A 12,559-nucleotide genomic window follows, 5' to 3' on the forward strand; every position below is an offset into this window, starting at 1 on the left:
CTGGTGCTTTAAAAAGTGTGACCTGAGTGTGACATGGGCTCACACCCTGCAAAGAGCTGGCTCATCTCCATAAATTCCCAAGGTCCCTTCCAGTGCATGTGTGTGTGTTGGGGGGGAGGGGGGCAGGGTGGGAAGGGAATGAAACGGCTCCAGCCTCCAGCAAGAGCCTGACCCGCTCCCAGCACGTCTGCTGAGACATAAGGGGGGGGGTCCGCAAAGGGATTTGGGGGGTAAAGGCTGCACTGGCCTCGAGCCCGCAGCTCAGAGCTGGGAACCTGAGGCCACAATTAACCTTGGGCTGGGAGCGGTCTGATGGGGCAGGTGCACAGCTGGTTGGCTCTGCACTCTGGGCACCTGGCGAGCCTCCATGGAGCAGGAACAATGACCCCTTTCTCTTCCCCTCCCCCGTTACTTACCCTCTGCCCACCCCGCCTGCGAGGACAGCAGCCCCGGGAGGAAGGACCTGACTGTCTCCCTGGGGACACTCAGTAGGTCCTCACCTGTAGCAGGACCACCGCACTCAGGGCTCGGCGTGGGCCCCTGCTCCTGAGTATCATGGGGGCCACCGATGTGCGCTGGCTCCGCTAATCACTTAGTCCCAGCCACCCGCTGCATCACCGTGCCCACACAGGCCCGAGGGAAGCAGGCCGCAGCGACAAGGTCCAGGAGCCCGGTGGCCAGGGTCCTGGTCTCAGCAACCTCCGGGAGGCCCGGGCTCCAAGACCAGTGCCCTTTCCCAGCCTGTGCTCCACCTCAGCTCCGCCTCATGGCCCCACTTCACAGTGAGGAAACCAAGGCCTGGAGCGGGGGCATGATTTGCAAGGTCAGGACCAGAGGGCCTGGCTCAGCGGAGACCACGAGGGTGTCTACTGCTCACCAAAGCTCAGATGCCGAAACCGGTTTGGCTCAGTGGATAGAGCGTCGGTCTGCGGACTGTAAGGTTCCGGGTTCTATTCCGGTCAAGGGCATGTGCCTGGGTTGCGGGCACATTCCCAGTAGGGGGTGTGCAGGAGGCAGCTGATCGATGTTTCTAGCTCTCTATCCCTCTCTCTTCCCCTCTGTAAAAAACCAATAAAATATATTACGGGGGAAAAAAAAAAAAAAAAGCTCAGAGCCCTGGGAGCCCGCTGGCTGGGAGGGGCAGGAACGGCTTCCCTGGAGCATGGCAACACCAGGCAGAGGCTGGCTTTCCAGGCAGAGGGCCTGCACGGCGAAGGCCGGAGGTGGGCAAAAGAGGGCCGTGTGCAGACAACAGCAACGGCCCCAAGGCTGGAATGTGGGCGCGCAGGGGAAGCGGGGCAGAGGCCAGAGCAGCGCAGAGGAAGGAGGTCAGAGGTGTGGGCTGGATTCAAGCAGAACTGCATCCCCGTAGCCCCAGACTGGACTCCCACTGACCCAATTTCCGGGGTGAGAGACATGCAACTGACACGCGAGCTGTCCGCAGCAGGTGCACCCGCTCCGGGATGTGCGGGGGCTGGGCCACGCCCGCTGGTGAGGCCCAGCACGGCGGTGACTCCAGAATCGGACAGACGGTGAACGGGCTGTTCAGAGCACCTCTCTTACCTCTCTCCTTTAAAACATAACTTCATCCTTCTGGTTATAAACATTTACCAGACCCTCTACAAAACCTGAAAATCGTGAGAGAAACGGGACAGTGTCACGCGCCATCCCCACCTCTCAGGCTAACAGTTGGGCCTAAGCGCTCACAGATTTCCCCCCGTGTTCCCTTTGGCTGGGGTGAATAATCAACACGGATTCTCTGCCAGCTTGTGGGCGACATGCACGTTCTCTAAGGAGCGATGTCCTCCACACTGGGAAGCAGAGCCGACCTGAGCCCCGGGACTTGGCTCTTTCCGCTCCTCCCACCCCTCCACAGGCCTGACCTGGATCCGCCGAGAACGGCTGCCGCGGGGGTAGGAGTGGGGGTGGGGCGCAGCTGGCTCCCCTCCTGCACGCCTCGAAGGGGACCCACGGCCACGCTCCGTGACACTGGGTCAGTCCCAGGTGCCCAGACTTCAGTGTCTCCTTTGTGGGAGGGGTGGCGTCGGCTGGCCTCGTGGCCTCACGGCTGCCAGGGGGCCCTCTCTGAGTTGAGGGGACAGTCACCTGGGCTGGGCAGCACCTTACAGTTGCTTCTTAGAACCTCTCAGGAGGCCCCTGAGAATCTTTCACAGATTCCCTTCCTGTCACCCAGGCAGAGGGAAGGCACAGTACGTTCTACGGACGCCTGAGTCCCCCGACCCAGTCCTCTCCCTCACTCCGCTGGCGTGTCCGTCCAGGCCCTCATCGGACAGGCCTGGCCCGCAGGCTCTCACAGCCCCTTAGAAGGGGCCTCAGGCATGGCTCCTGGAGGGACCGTCAAGGACGAGCCGGGAGTGGAGGGGAAGGGCGTTCCGGACAGAGAAACAGCGCCCGCAAAGGCCCGAGGGAAAGCCAGCGCCTGGACTTCTGGTCTGGATGGGGGTGCTGGTGCGTTGCCCCACCCCCCACGCCAGTGCCACAGGCAGCAACTGGGGTTCAGTCCCATGCCGCCCCTGGTGGCCAAAGGGCCATGGCCGTGCTCACGTGTGGCCTCAAACACTCCGACAGCCTGGAGGTCCCTGGGCACCCCCAGGCGGGCGTCTGCCTGGGTGCCCTCCAGGGCCAGTCCCGCTGGTTAGTGAATCTAACGGTGGTCATTCTGCAGAGCCGAACCTGGCGTCCCACTCTCTGGTCCTCACCTGGGCCAGAGGCTGTTACCTCGGACCACCCTGTGCACCAGCCTGAGTCAGGCCTGGCTCTGCCCCCACCAGCCACGTGATGCCCCGCACCAGCCTGGCAGAGGCTCTCCCCCCTCCACCTCTGCAGACGCAGTGTGCCCTCGGGTGCGAGCCTTCTGAGCAGGGACATGGCAGAGGTGAAAGCGGCAGGTCACGCCTCAGACTGAGGGAGGCGCTGGGTGTGACTCGCTCACACTTCAGCCAGTCGGGCAGACTCTGGCCCGAAGATCCACCTCCGGACACTGTGACCCTGGCAGGTCACCTTCCCTGTCTGGGACTCAGTTTCCACATGATGGGATGGGGATCACTCGGGCACCACGGCCCCTGAAACACCGAAATGAAGTCACGCAAGAAAGGCCAGCATCCCGTGGGGACGGCGCCTCCTCCATCTTCCACCCGAACCAGCCGCACTGCCGTGTTTCCAGAGCGGCCGCACCGCCACTCACAATCACCGCTCACCAAACGCCGAGGAAATGTGGATCGAGTGCTTTCTCTGTCAGGCACGGTCCAGCCCCCAGTGCGTGCCCGTGCGCCCAGCCGGGGGCCCGCCCCTCCCGTCATTGGCAGCTCTGCTTGCTCTCCTCCCCGACACCACCGTTCACCAGCCCACACGCACAGGCAGCACGAGGGCAGCCCCGAGGGCCTTAGGCAGAGCACCAGGCAGGCTCTGGGGGCCACGGAGCGGCAGGCGCTCCCGGAAAAGGGCAGCAGGGGTAGCAGGTGGGGTTCATCACAGCGTGTGCACAGCTGGGGGGGCGGCCAGGGAGCGGAGGCCCAGAGCACAGGCGGGGCTGATCCCCAGGATCTGGACCCCGGGAGCAGGAGGTCTCCTAAGGCCGTCTGGCCTCCACGGGGCCAGGCAGTGGTTCTTGGGGCCCACAGGCCTCTAAATCCTCAGTCACCCACCCTCTGTGGGCTCGGCTTAGACCGCAGACTGTCCTGGGCTCTCCCGAGGACCAGATGGGAAACAGATCCTGTCCCCAAGCTGCCCCGTGAGGCTGAGCAAGGGCCCTGGGACTATGGGGAGACTGGAGTGACACCAGGGCCTGGGGGCCAGGACACGGGTGAGGCAGCTGTTTCCTCTGAGCCTCAGAGTGGTCCCCTCTGGGTGACCAAGGGGACCTGGAGAGGCAGCCCTGTCTGGGGTCCTACAGGCTGGTAACTATCCCAGCCCTGAGCCCTGGGCCCCAGGTCCCCTCAAATTGCCAAAGAGGGATAAATAATAGTACCTACGTCCCCGCGGGTGAGGATAACTCTATGGGAGAATGAAGACAAAGTGCTTGGCCCAGCAACTAGCACATAGTAAGTGCTCAACCAATAGCAGCGTATGATTATGACTGGAATGCTGAGTGGGGAGAACAGCCTGCACAGTCACATATCATGAGCCTCTGTCAACCGGAAGCCGGGAGCCTGCCTCTGCCTCCACCTCCCTCCCCTCAGCCCCACCGCTCAGAGTCGGTGTGCTCCCTCTGGGACCCGCTGGGAGGCCTGCCCCAAAGGGCAGCTGGAGGGCAGGTCCTGAGGCCCCAGGTCAGCCGGCTCCAGCACCCAGGCCTGGCCCTGACCCCGGCCCACCCACACCCCCAGGCATTTCCGCTTCAGTGGGAACCCAAGTCTTGAGCCAAAAAGCTCCAAATTCCTAAAATAACAAAGTAATTAGGTGTGTACACGATTCCTATTGTTCCAATTTTATTTTTAGAGAAAAGATCAAAATAAGTGAGGGATTTTGATTTCAGGGACCTTGATAACTTCTGAAAATAAGTGAGAAATTTCCATTCCAACAGGGAAATTTCCATTTCAGGGACACCCTTAACCTCCTGGTTAACCTCCTGGATGATGTGCAAGGCCTTGTTTCCCTGCGAGCCCCCTTCTAGGCCACAGGAGGGTGCTCCACTGCCCCTCCACCAGGCCTGCTTCCAGCTGGAGGGAGGCTCTCAGCCCCTCCAGGCACCGCCCTTCCCCCCGCTGGGAGGTGGGGACAGCAGGGTCCCTGTGACCATCCCGCCTGGGCCCTGAGGCTGTCCTCGGAAGGGCCAGAGAAGGAGGGTCATGGACAGAGAGCAGCTTGGGCTGAGAATCACTCATCCTCACGTCTGGGCTCCTGCAGGTCTGTGGAACTCACAGTGCAAGCATGTCAAACTCACTGCCCACCATGAATATTTTTTGTGGCCCAGCCAAGACAACAGTATGTAAAAAAACATTTTAATAAAAATTCCGTAACTTAATTTTACAACATCCTGTTATACGTAATTATTAATAGCGAGCTATAACGTTCACTAATGCTGATGACTATAATCGTGTTGCATTCACTTCCCTCATGCGCAGGCGCACCATTTCTCTCCACTAACACCAGCAGCGGATATTTTAGCAGCCGATGGCCACATCATTAGTCTTGGACTGACTTGTTTGGTGTGTGCAACAGGAAATATTTCGCTTTTGGAGAACAAGAAAAATAGCTTTACGCTTATTAATTTGCATAGTTATTCATTGTCTGGTAAGCGAATGTCCAAGGAAAAATATTAACTTTTATTAAAGTGTTCTATTATTTTGTTACCGATGACTCATTTATTTCAGCCCTTTGTGTTCAGCGTGTCTCTATCGAAATAAACCTACGTGTCTATGAAAATTGAAGCTTTTGTTGTTTTGTGGCCCACATACACATAAACTTTGTGTATTTGGCTGGTGTTAGCCTGTGAGTTTGACATGCTTGGTCTAGCGGGAACTGTGTGATAACGAGCAAGTACAGATACAGGAAGGTTGCTCTGTGGGCCCACAGGAAAGAGATCAGGACTCACATAAGCTTCCCCACACGAGTAATGCTCAAGCTAAGATGTGAAGGATAGGCCAGTGCTGACAAGACACTGTGCCTCAACTTGCCCATCTGCAAAGAGGATCATCATGGTACCGTTGTCATGGGTTGCTGTAGAGATGCAATAAATGTTAGTTACTGATATTTTTAACATGTTTGTATTGATTTTAGAGAAGAAGGGAAAGGGAAAGAGATAGAAACATCAATCATGAGAATCATTTACCAGCGACCTTCTGCACACCACCTACCAGGGATCCAGCTTGCAACCTGGGCATGTGCTCTTGACCGGAATTGAATGTGGGACCTTTCAGTCTGCAGGCTGATGCTCTATCCACTGAGCCACGCTGGCTAGGGCACTTATTAATCTTTGTATAGCCCAGCTGGCGTGGCTCAGTGGTTGAGCATCAATTTATGAACCAGGAGATTAAAGTTTGATTCCTGGTCGGGGCACATGCCCAGATGACAGGCTCGATCCTCAGTTTGGGGAAGGCAGGCAGCTCCAGTACAGCATGGCCCAGCAGCTCCCCAAACAAGAAAGGGCTTAGCACAGAGGCAGCAATAGGGGAGCTCAGGCTGGGCTGCTGTGGCTCCCTGGGAAGTCAGAGAAAAAGGGCCTCAGGGACAGGTCCAGGGAGTTAGCCTGGTACAAGCTGCTGCTGCCCACTGCTCCCCTGGTTGTGTGGCTTTGGGGTTCCTTAGAGTTTAGGAGATGCGTGTCTGTGGGGGAAGAAGGAAAAGTGAGGCATGGGTTTGCTCCCAGGAGGGAGGGAGAGCATGCCCTGGGTCTTCTGGGTCCTTTGCTTTGAGGCTTTTCTCTCTCTTTTCTAAGGAAGAATAGTTTATTGATTGAGAGAGAAAGGAGGGAGGGGAACAGAGAGAGAAACATAAATGTGAGAGTGCTGCCTTCTGCATGCCCCCTACCAGAGATCAAACTCACAACCCGGGCAAGTGCCCTGACTGGATTTGAATCAGCAATCTCTTGGTGCACAGAAAATGCCCAACTCGCTGAGCCACCTGGCCAGGGTTTTCTCTCTTGCAGATGGGAACTTTAGGGGAGGTCTCAGAGGAGGGTTTCAGCAGAATATTCTTTCCTTTTTCAGTTGTGACTTTCAAGATTGGTCAGTGCCAGGGCAGCTGGTCCTGGCACCCCCCACCTGGCGTGGCTGCTTTTCTGGGCCTGGAGCGGAAACGCAGCTGAGGTCCCGAGGGAGGTGACCTTCTGTCTCTGGATGTAAATTGTTGGCCAGTGTGTTCATCTATCTGTCTCCGTTTCCCCATTCTACTCGCCAAGAAAATTTCCCAGCTTCTTCCTGTCCTGCCTCAGATGGAAGACACTCAGGTAGCGGGAACAGCAAAAGCGAAGGGAAAGAATTTGAGGCTCCGGTCCTCTTTGAGAGAGCTCTGTGAAGCTAGAGCTTGGGGCCCAGCAAGGCCGATCTGAGCAAGCCCCAAGGCCAGGCCAAGCTCCAGGGAAGTTCCTGGGAGAGGGGTGAATGCCAAAGGGAGGCAGGGTTAGAGGTGCGGAGCCCCAGGAAAAGAAGACACCAGCCCCCCATTCCCTCAGTTCTCAGTCCCACTTCGGGTCCTTATTTGGGGTGACCCCTGGCCCCACCCTCCGCTTGTCTAATGCCAACCCTGAAAGCCCTTCTCCAGTACAAACGGCCTGGCAGCCCCCCAAACCCAGCTGACGGATGGCGCCTGAGGCCTTTCCTTCTCCTTCAACCATCCTCTGTTAAGCACCCACTAAATGCTTGGTGTCCCTGATTCCATTATGAGATCGTTAAGCTGTTGGCAGCTAGAAATGGACCCTGCCGGGAAGATTTACACCACAGACATGGGCCAACCTGCTCCTCAGAGAGCCAGCTGCCAGCAGACCACCGCCCCTGCCCCCTGCCCCAGCCACGGACACAGACAGGCAGGCCCCCTGCTTAAGAGGACTCACCGACAGGAGGAGGAGACAACAGGGATGTGGACTGCACATGCACTGGGGCCGGCTGGGTAGTCTCTGAGGAGGGGGGGAGGGAACAGGGAGATGCATTCTAGAAGGAGAGTAGTGAACACACACCAGAACTGAACCAAGCTGTTCAAACAGCGATAGTGCGTACCGTCCCCATTTTATAGACCCGGAGACAGACAGGAAGAGGCAGGGCCACCGTCCACGGTCACATAACAGTAGGTGGGAGGCCTGGGACGTGCAGCTGGGCCATGGGCCTGGAAGCCTTTTTCATCTTCTGCATTTGGCTGGCCGTGGCGCAATCAGCACGGGGCAGACAGCACGGGGCTGGGCAGACTGTGGGGGCCCGGGGAGGTCTGCTGCCCAACTGGGTTCTAATCTCCGAGGGCACGGCCTGCATGCTCTCCACCTGGCCGCCTGGCACAGTGCCCCTCACAGGAGGACATCGTGTTTGTTGACCTGAATGTCTGAAGAAACTTCTGGAAAGGAGCCCTGGTGGCTCTCCCCACGCGGTGGCCTAGAGCTGGCTGGGAGGGGTTGCACCGTGCAGAAAGGGGAACAAAGCGGCTTTGGCCTCGGAGAGCACAGCAGGGTCCCTGAATGCCCTGGCTGGGGCCAGAGGTGGTGCCCGCCCGGAGGGGCAGGGAGAGGCTGTGTGAGGGCTCCCCTGTCCCGGCCGCTCCGCTGCTCTCCTCTCCGCCTAGGAGCCGTGGGCACTCCGCTCCCAGCCTCCGGCTCCCTCACATGATCCTCACCGCCACCCGGTGAGGAGAGCCTGGCCTGCCAGCTGGCACCGATGTCCTCGTTTTACAGGTAAAAATACCAACGCAGCAGCCAGGCACTGCCCCAGCTCCTTCGCAGGTGCCAGCGCATCATGGCATGCAGTCCCTCCACAACCGCGTGGAAGGTGCTGCCCGTCTGACAGACGTGGGAATGAGACTCACTGCCACAGAGAAGGGATCACCAGTGAGGGTCACGCAGCCCTGACCACATCCATCGGGGCTGACCCTCAGGCCGGGGGAGGGAGGAGAGGAGACAGGGGCGCGTGGGGCCAGCCAGCATCACCCCAGCCCTCCGGACAGAGTCCAGCCAGCTGCGGCCCACCACCTCTCTCCACCGGCCCTCCCCTCCCGGCCTGGGCTCCTTCTGGCCCCTGGCAGAGCGTGACCCTCCCCCTCCTCCGTCTCTCCACACACACCAGGCCCTCACATCCCTAAGCTTTTGCTCACGCCATTCCCTCCACCAGCATGCCCTTCCCACGTTCTCCATCCAGCGAACACCCGCCTCAGGCTTCCTATCCTCCTCTTCCAGCAAGTCCGCTCCCCCCTCGGGCGGGCAGCCCCTCTTCCAAACTTTCCCAGGACCCCGCGCTGTCCCCCGCACTGGGAGGCATTGATGACTCCACAGAATCGCCAGCTGGGGGTGGGGGAGGAGCAGCTTGCTCTTCCCTCCATCCTCGGCTTGGCCCCACGCCCGGATCTTCGGTAACTGCCCCTGGAGGTGACACACCAGCGCCCACCGCTCCCCCACCAGGCAGATCTGACTGGTGGCCCAGGAGTGAGCACCAGTGCCATGGGGATGGGGAGCGCCGGTTCTGGGGGAACATGGAGGGTCTCCCTGGGGTGGTGCTCCTGCCCGCACCCCTCTGGCCAGAGCAGGAGAGGCACCCGACCTCGGGCCACTCAGGCCGCCTGAGACCCCCCCCCCTCGGCTTCTCCTGCCCCCCCAGCTCAGGCCCTCCCCGCCCTCCCCATACACCCAGACTCGCTCCCTCCCCGCCCAGGTTCCAGAACTCACTGTGCGGTATTTATAGCGCCCTCCCCCGGCCAGGTCCCCTCCCAGCCCCGGGCAGTGCGGTGGGAAATGAGGGAGGCCCCCTCCTCCGCGGCTGGGGGTCTCTCCCCACGCTCCTCCACCAGGTCCCCCCGTCCCGCCCCCGCCCCGCACCCCGACTGCGCCCGGGCCTCCGCCTCCGCCTCCTGCCGCAGACCCAGGTGGAGGGGGGCCGGGGAGGCGGGCGCCGGGGCCTCGCTCCCCGCCCGCGCCTCCTGGGGGTCTGTGGGGGTTACAGGGCACAAAGCACAGCTCCAGCCGGTGCCTCGGGGGCGCCCCGCGCCGGGAGCCGGGAAGGGGGGCCGGGGAAAGCTCCGCGGAGCAGCCGGCTGGGCGCGGGGGCGCCAGAGCCTCCGCATCCCCCCATCCCGGCCGCCAGCCCCCGCCCAGGCCCGCAGCCCGAGGCTCCCGCCGGCCCCGGAGGTCACGCTCGGGGAGGGGGCGGCGGGAGGCCGCGCAGGGGTGGGGGTCGCGGGCGCAGAGGAGGCGGCGCAGGCGGAGGCGGAGGCGGAGGCGGAGGCGGAGGCGGGGGGGGGGGGCGGGCCGGGGTGCGGGATGGAGGGGCTGCGGCGGGGCCCCGGGCAGCAGGGTCCACTCACCCATCGCCCGCCGAGTCTCAGCAGCGGCGGCAGCAGCGGCGGCGGCGGCTCCGCGGCCCCCGGGGCCCCCGGCGGGGAGATGCTGGCATCCGCCGCAGCCTCTCGCCCCATCCCGGGTTCCGGCGGCGGCGGCGGCTGCGGCGGGCGCCCGGCATCGCAGGCGGCGCGGCCCCGATCCCCGCCCCCTGCCCCCGCCTCCACCCCGCCTCGCGGGCCCGGCGCGGCCGCCCGGCTGCCCCCCGGGGGCGCGGCGGGGCCCGGCGAGCGGGAGGCGCGGGGAGGGCCCGCGGGGGCGCGCTGGGTGCGGAGGCGAGGCCGATCCCGGTGCACGGAGGTGCCCGCTCCCGCCCGCTCCGGCCCCCGCCCCGCCCCCACGAGCCCCCTCCCCTCCGCGCCCGCCGGGCGTCCGGGCCGCAGGCTGGGGCCGCCGCTCCGCGCCTCCGGGCGTGCGTGTGCGGGGAGATGTGCGTGTGCGGGGAGATGTGCGTGTGCGGGGAGATGTGCGTGTGCGAGGAGCTGTGTGAGCGCCCCTGCCCGCGGCCGTGCGTGCCCGGCCCCCGCCCGGCGCGTCCCGCGGGGCGGCGTGTGCGAGGGGCGGGGCGGGCAGAGTGCTCGGTCTGTGTCTGCGGGGCCGTGTCTGCGGGGCTGTGTCTGCGGGGAGGTGTGCGTCTGGTTCGCAGGGCACGGGTCTGCGTGACCCACAGTGTCCCCGGGCCGCTCCCGGGTGCGGGGCTGTGCACGCCGGCCGGTACGCGGGCTGTGATGGTGTGCACACCTCTGGCCGTGCGAAGGCCTCCGGTGTGGTGTGTGCGTGCGGGGCCCGGGCGGCTGGGACGGGGTGTGTGTATCTATGACGCGGTGCGGAGGCCTGGATCTGCACCGTGTGGCCGGCCCGGCGCCAGGCCTGCTCCCGTGGCTGCACGGGTCCGAGTGCCCTTCGGGGTGGCCACCGTCCACCGCCTGCGGCCCAGCGGCCTCGCCGGGCTGTGTCCTTCCGACCCCTCCGTCCACGCACCGTCCGAAGGCCCCGTCCGAAGGCCGGAGTGCTGGCTCTCTCCCGGGCCTCACGGCCTCCCCGGCGCAGACCGTCCCACCCGCGGCCTGGGCCCGGAGTGGGCGACCCGCCGGCCCCGCTCACCTCCTGAGCCTCGTCTCCGGCCTCGGGGCGCCGGCTGCTCCCCCAACGCCCACCATGTAACACGCGGGCCCACGATGCTCCTGCGGGGCGTACCAGGCGGCCTCCTCCCGCTTCCCGCCCTTCTCGCGGTTCCTTCCGCTCTCGAGGCTCCGTCCGGTGGTGACTTCCGCCCAAGTGTGACTTCCAGAGGCGACTTCCGCCCGCGTGCAAGGCACTCTGGGTACGCGCCCAGCTCCGCCGCGGGCCCTGGGCGAAGGTGCGTCCGTGGGGCGGGCCAGGGAGGCCTCGAGGCGAGGTCCCTCTCAGCCAACGTCCTCAGGGCAGCCTGGGCCGTGGCTGGGACCGGCCCCCCGGCTCCAGGTGCCCATTGCCTACTTGGTCCACCCTCACCCGTAGCCACAGTGACCCTTCTGCAACCTGCATCCGAACAGGTCATCCTTCCTGAACCCTGGTGGCTCCCACTTCCTTAATTAAGCTCTGCTCCTGGGCGGGCCAGAGGGCGGCCCTGGCCACCAGGCCCTATTCCTTCCTCCAGCCTCATGCTCTCCTGTCCCCAGGCTCCCAGGGTGGACAAACTCATCTGGAAGGACCAGACTGTGGCTATCTCAGGCTTTGCTGCCCATAGGGCCTCTGTCTCAATGACTAAACTCTGCCACCGTAGTATAACATCAAGACAATATGGAAAGGGAATGGTCATGGCTGTGTTCCAATAAAACTTTATTTATGAACATTGAAATGTGAATTCCACTTAAATTTCACATGTCACAAAACACTATTCTTTTGCTTTCCCCCAACCATTTGAAAATGTAAAGACCGTTCCCAGCTGGCACTGCTCTGAGCACATCCCTGGTCTCTGTACCATCCCCACGACTCACCTACTTCAGATACTCAGACACTCTGCAAATCCTGTCCATTCTACCCTCCCCTCCCCGCCCCCCAATCCTCCAGCCCACTCTCTGTCCTTCTCTTTCCATCTCCCACGGACCCCTCACTACCACCCATGCAAGCTCTCCTCCGATTCCGCCCCTGACTCCCCGGACAGCCTGCTGTCCCGCCCCAGCCTCCGGCAGCCCACAGCCCAGGGACATGAGAGAAGCGCCATGGCAGTCTCGCTCCCCCAGTTTAGAATAAGCCTCCCCAAAATGTGCCGCTTTGGCATGTGGATGACTTTGAGCAATCAACACCCAGCAGACTCAAAAGCGTTTACTTCTTCCTTAATTGCCTACAAATGTACAGAAGAGGCCCTAGCCTAGAAAGAGAGGTGACTTTTTTATGTGGATGATCTTTCTGTACGGCAGGACAAATACCTAAATCTCAAACATCTTCTCTTCTCATCCTGTGAACTGCCCTTTTCCTGGGGGTTCATATTCTTACGGGGCCCCCGTATGGGCATAACTAAGTTTGTTTTTCTCCCCTGGATCTTTCCCATGGTAATTTGACCAGCAAGAGGACCTGAAAGAGAAGAAT

General features: G+C 62.0%; 1 protein-coding gene across 1 annotated transcript in view; it reads right to left on the bottom strand.

The window, feature by feature from the left end:
- MGAT3 (beta-1,4-mannosyl-glycoprotein 4-beta-N-acetylglucosaminyltransferase) overlaps positions 1-10,288 on the bottom strand; it is a 28,367-nt gene extending 18,079 nt beyond the window's left edge. The window contains exon 1 of the mRNA XM_036454666.2: positions 9,955-10,288. The gene's annotated coding sequence lies outside the window, so the exon portion shown is untranslated. The remainder of the gene's footprint in view (positions 1-9,954) is intronic.
- Positions 10,289-12,559: the final 2,271 nt, after the last annotated feature.

The sequence above is a fragment of the Pipistrellus kuhlii genome, unplaced genomic scaffold (assembly GCF_014108245.1).
Source record: "Pipistrellus kuhlii isolate mPipKuh1 unplaced genomic scaffold, mPipKuh1.p scaffold_m20_p_3, whole genome shotgun sequence".
NCBI lineage: Eukaryota > Metazoa > Chordata > Mammalia > Chiroptera > Vespertilionidae > Pipistrellus > Pipistrellus kuhlii.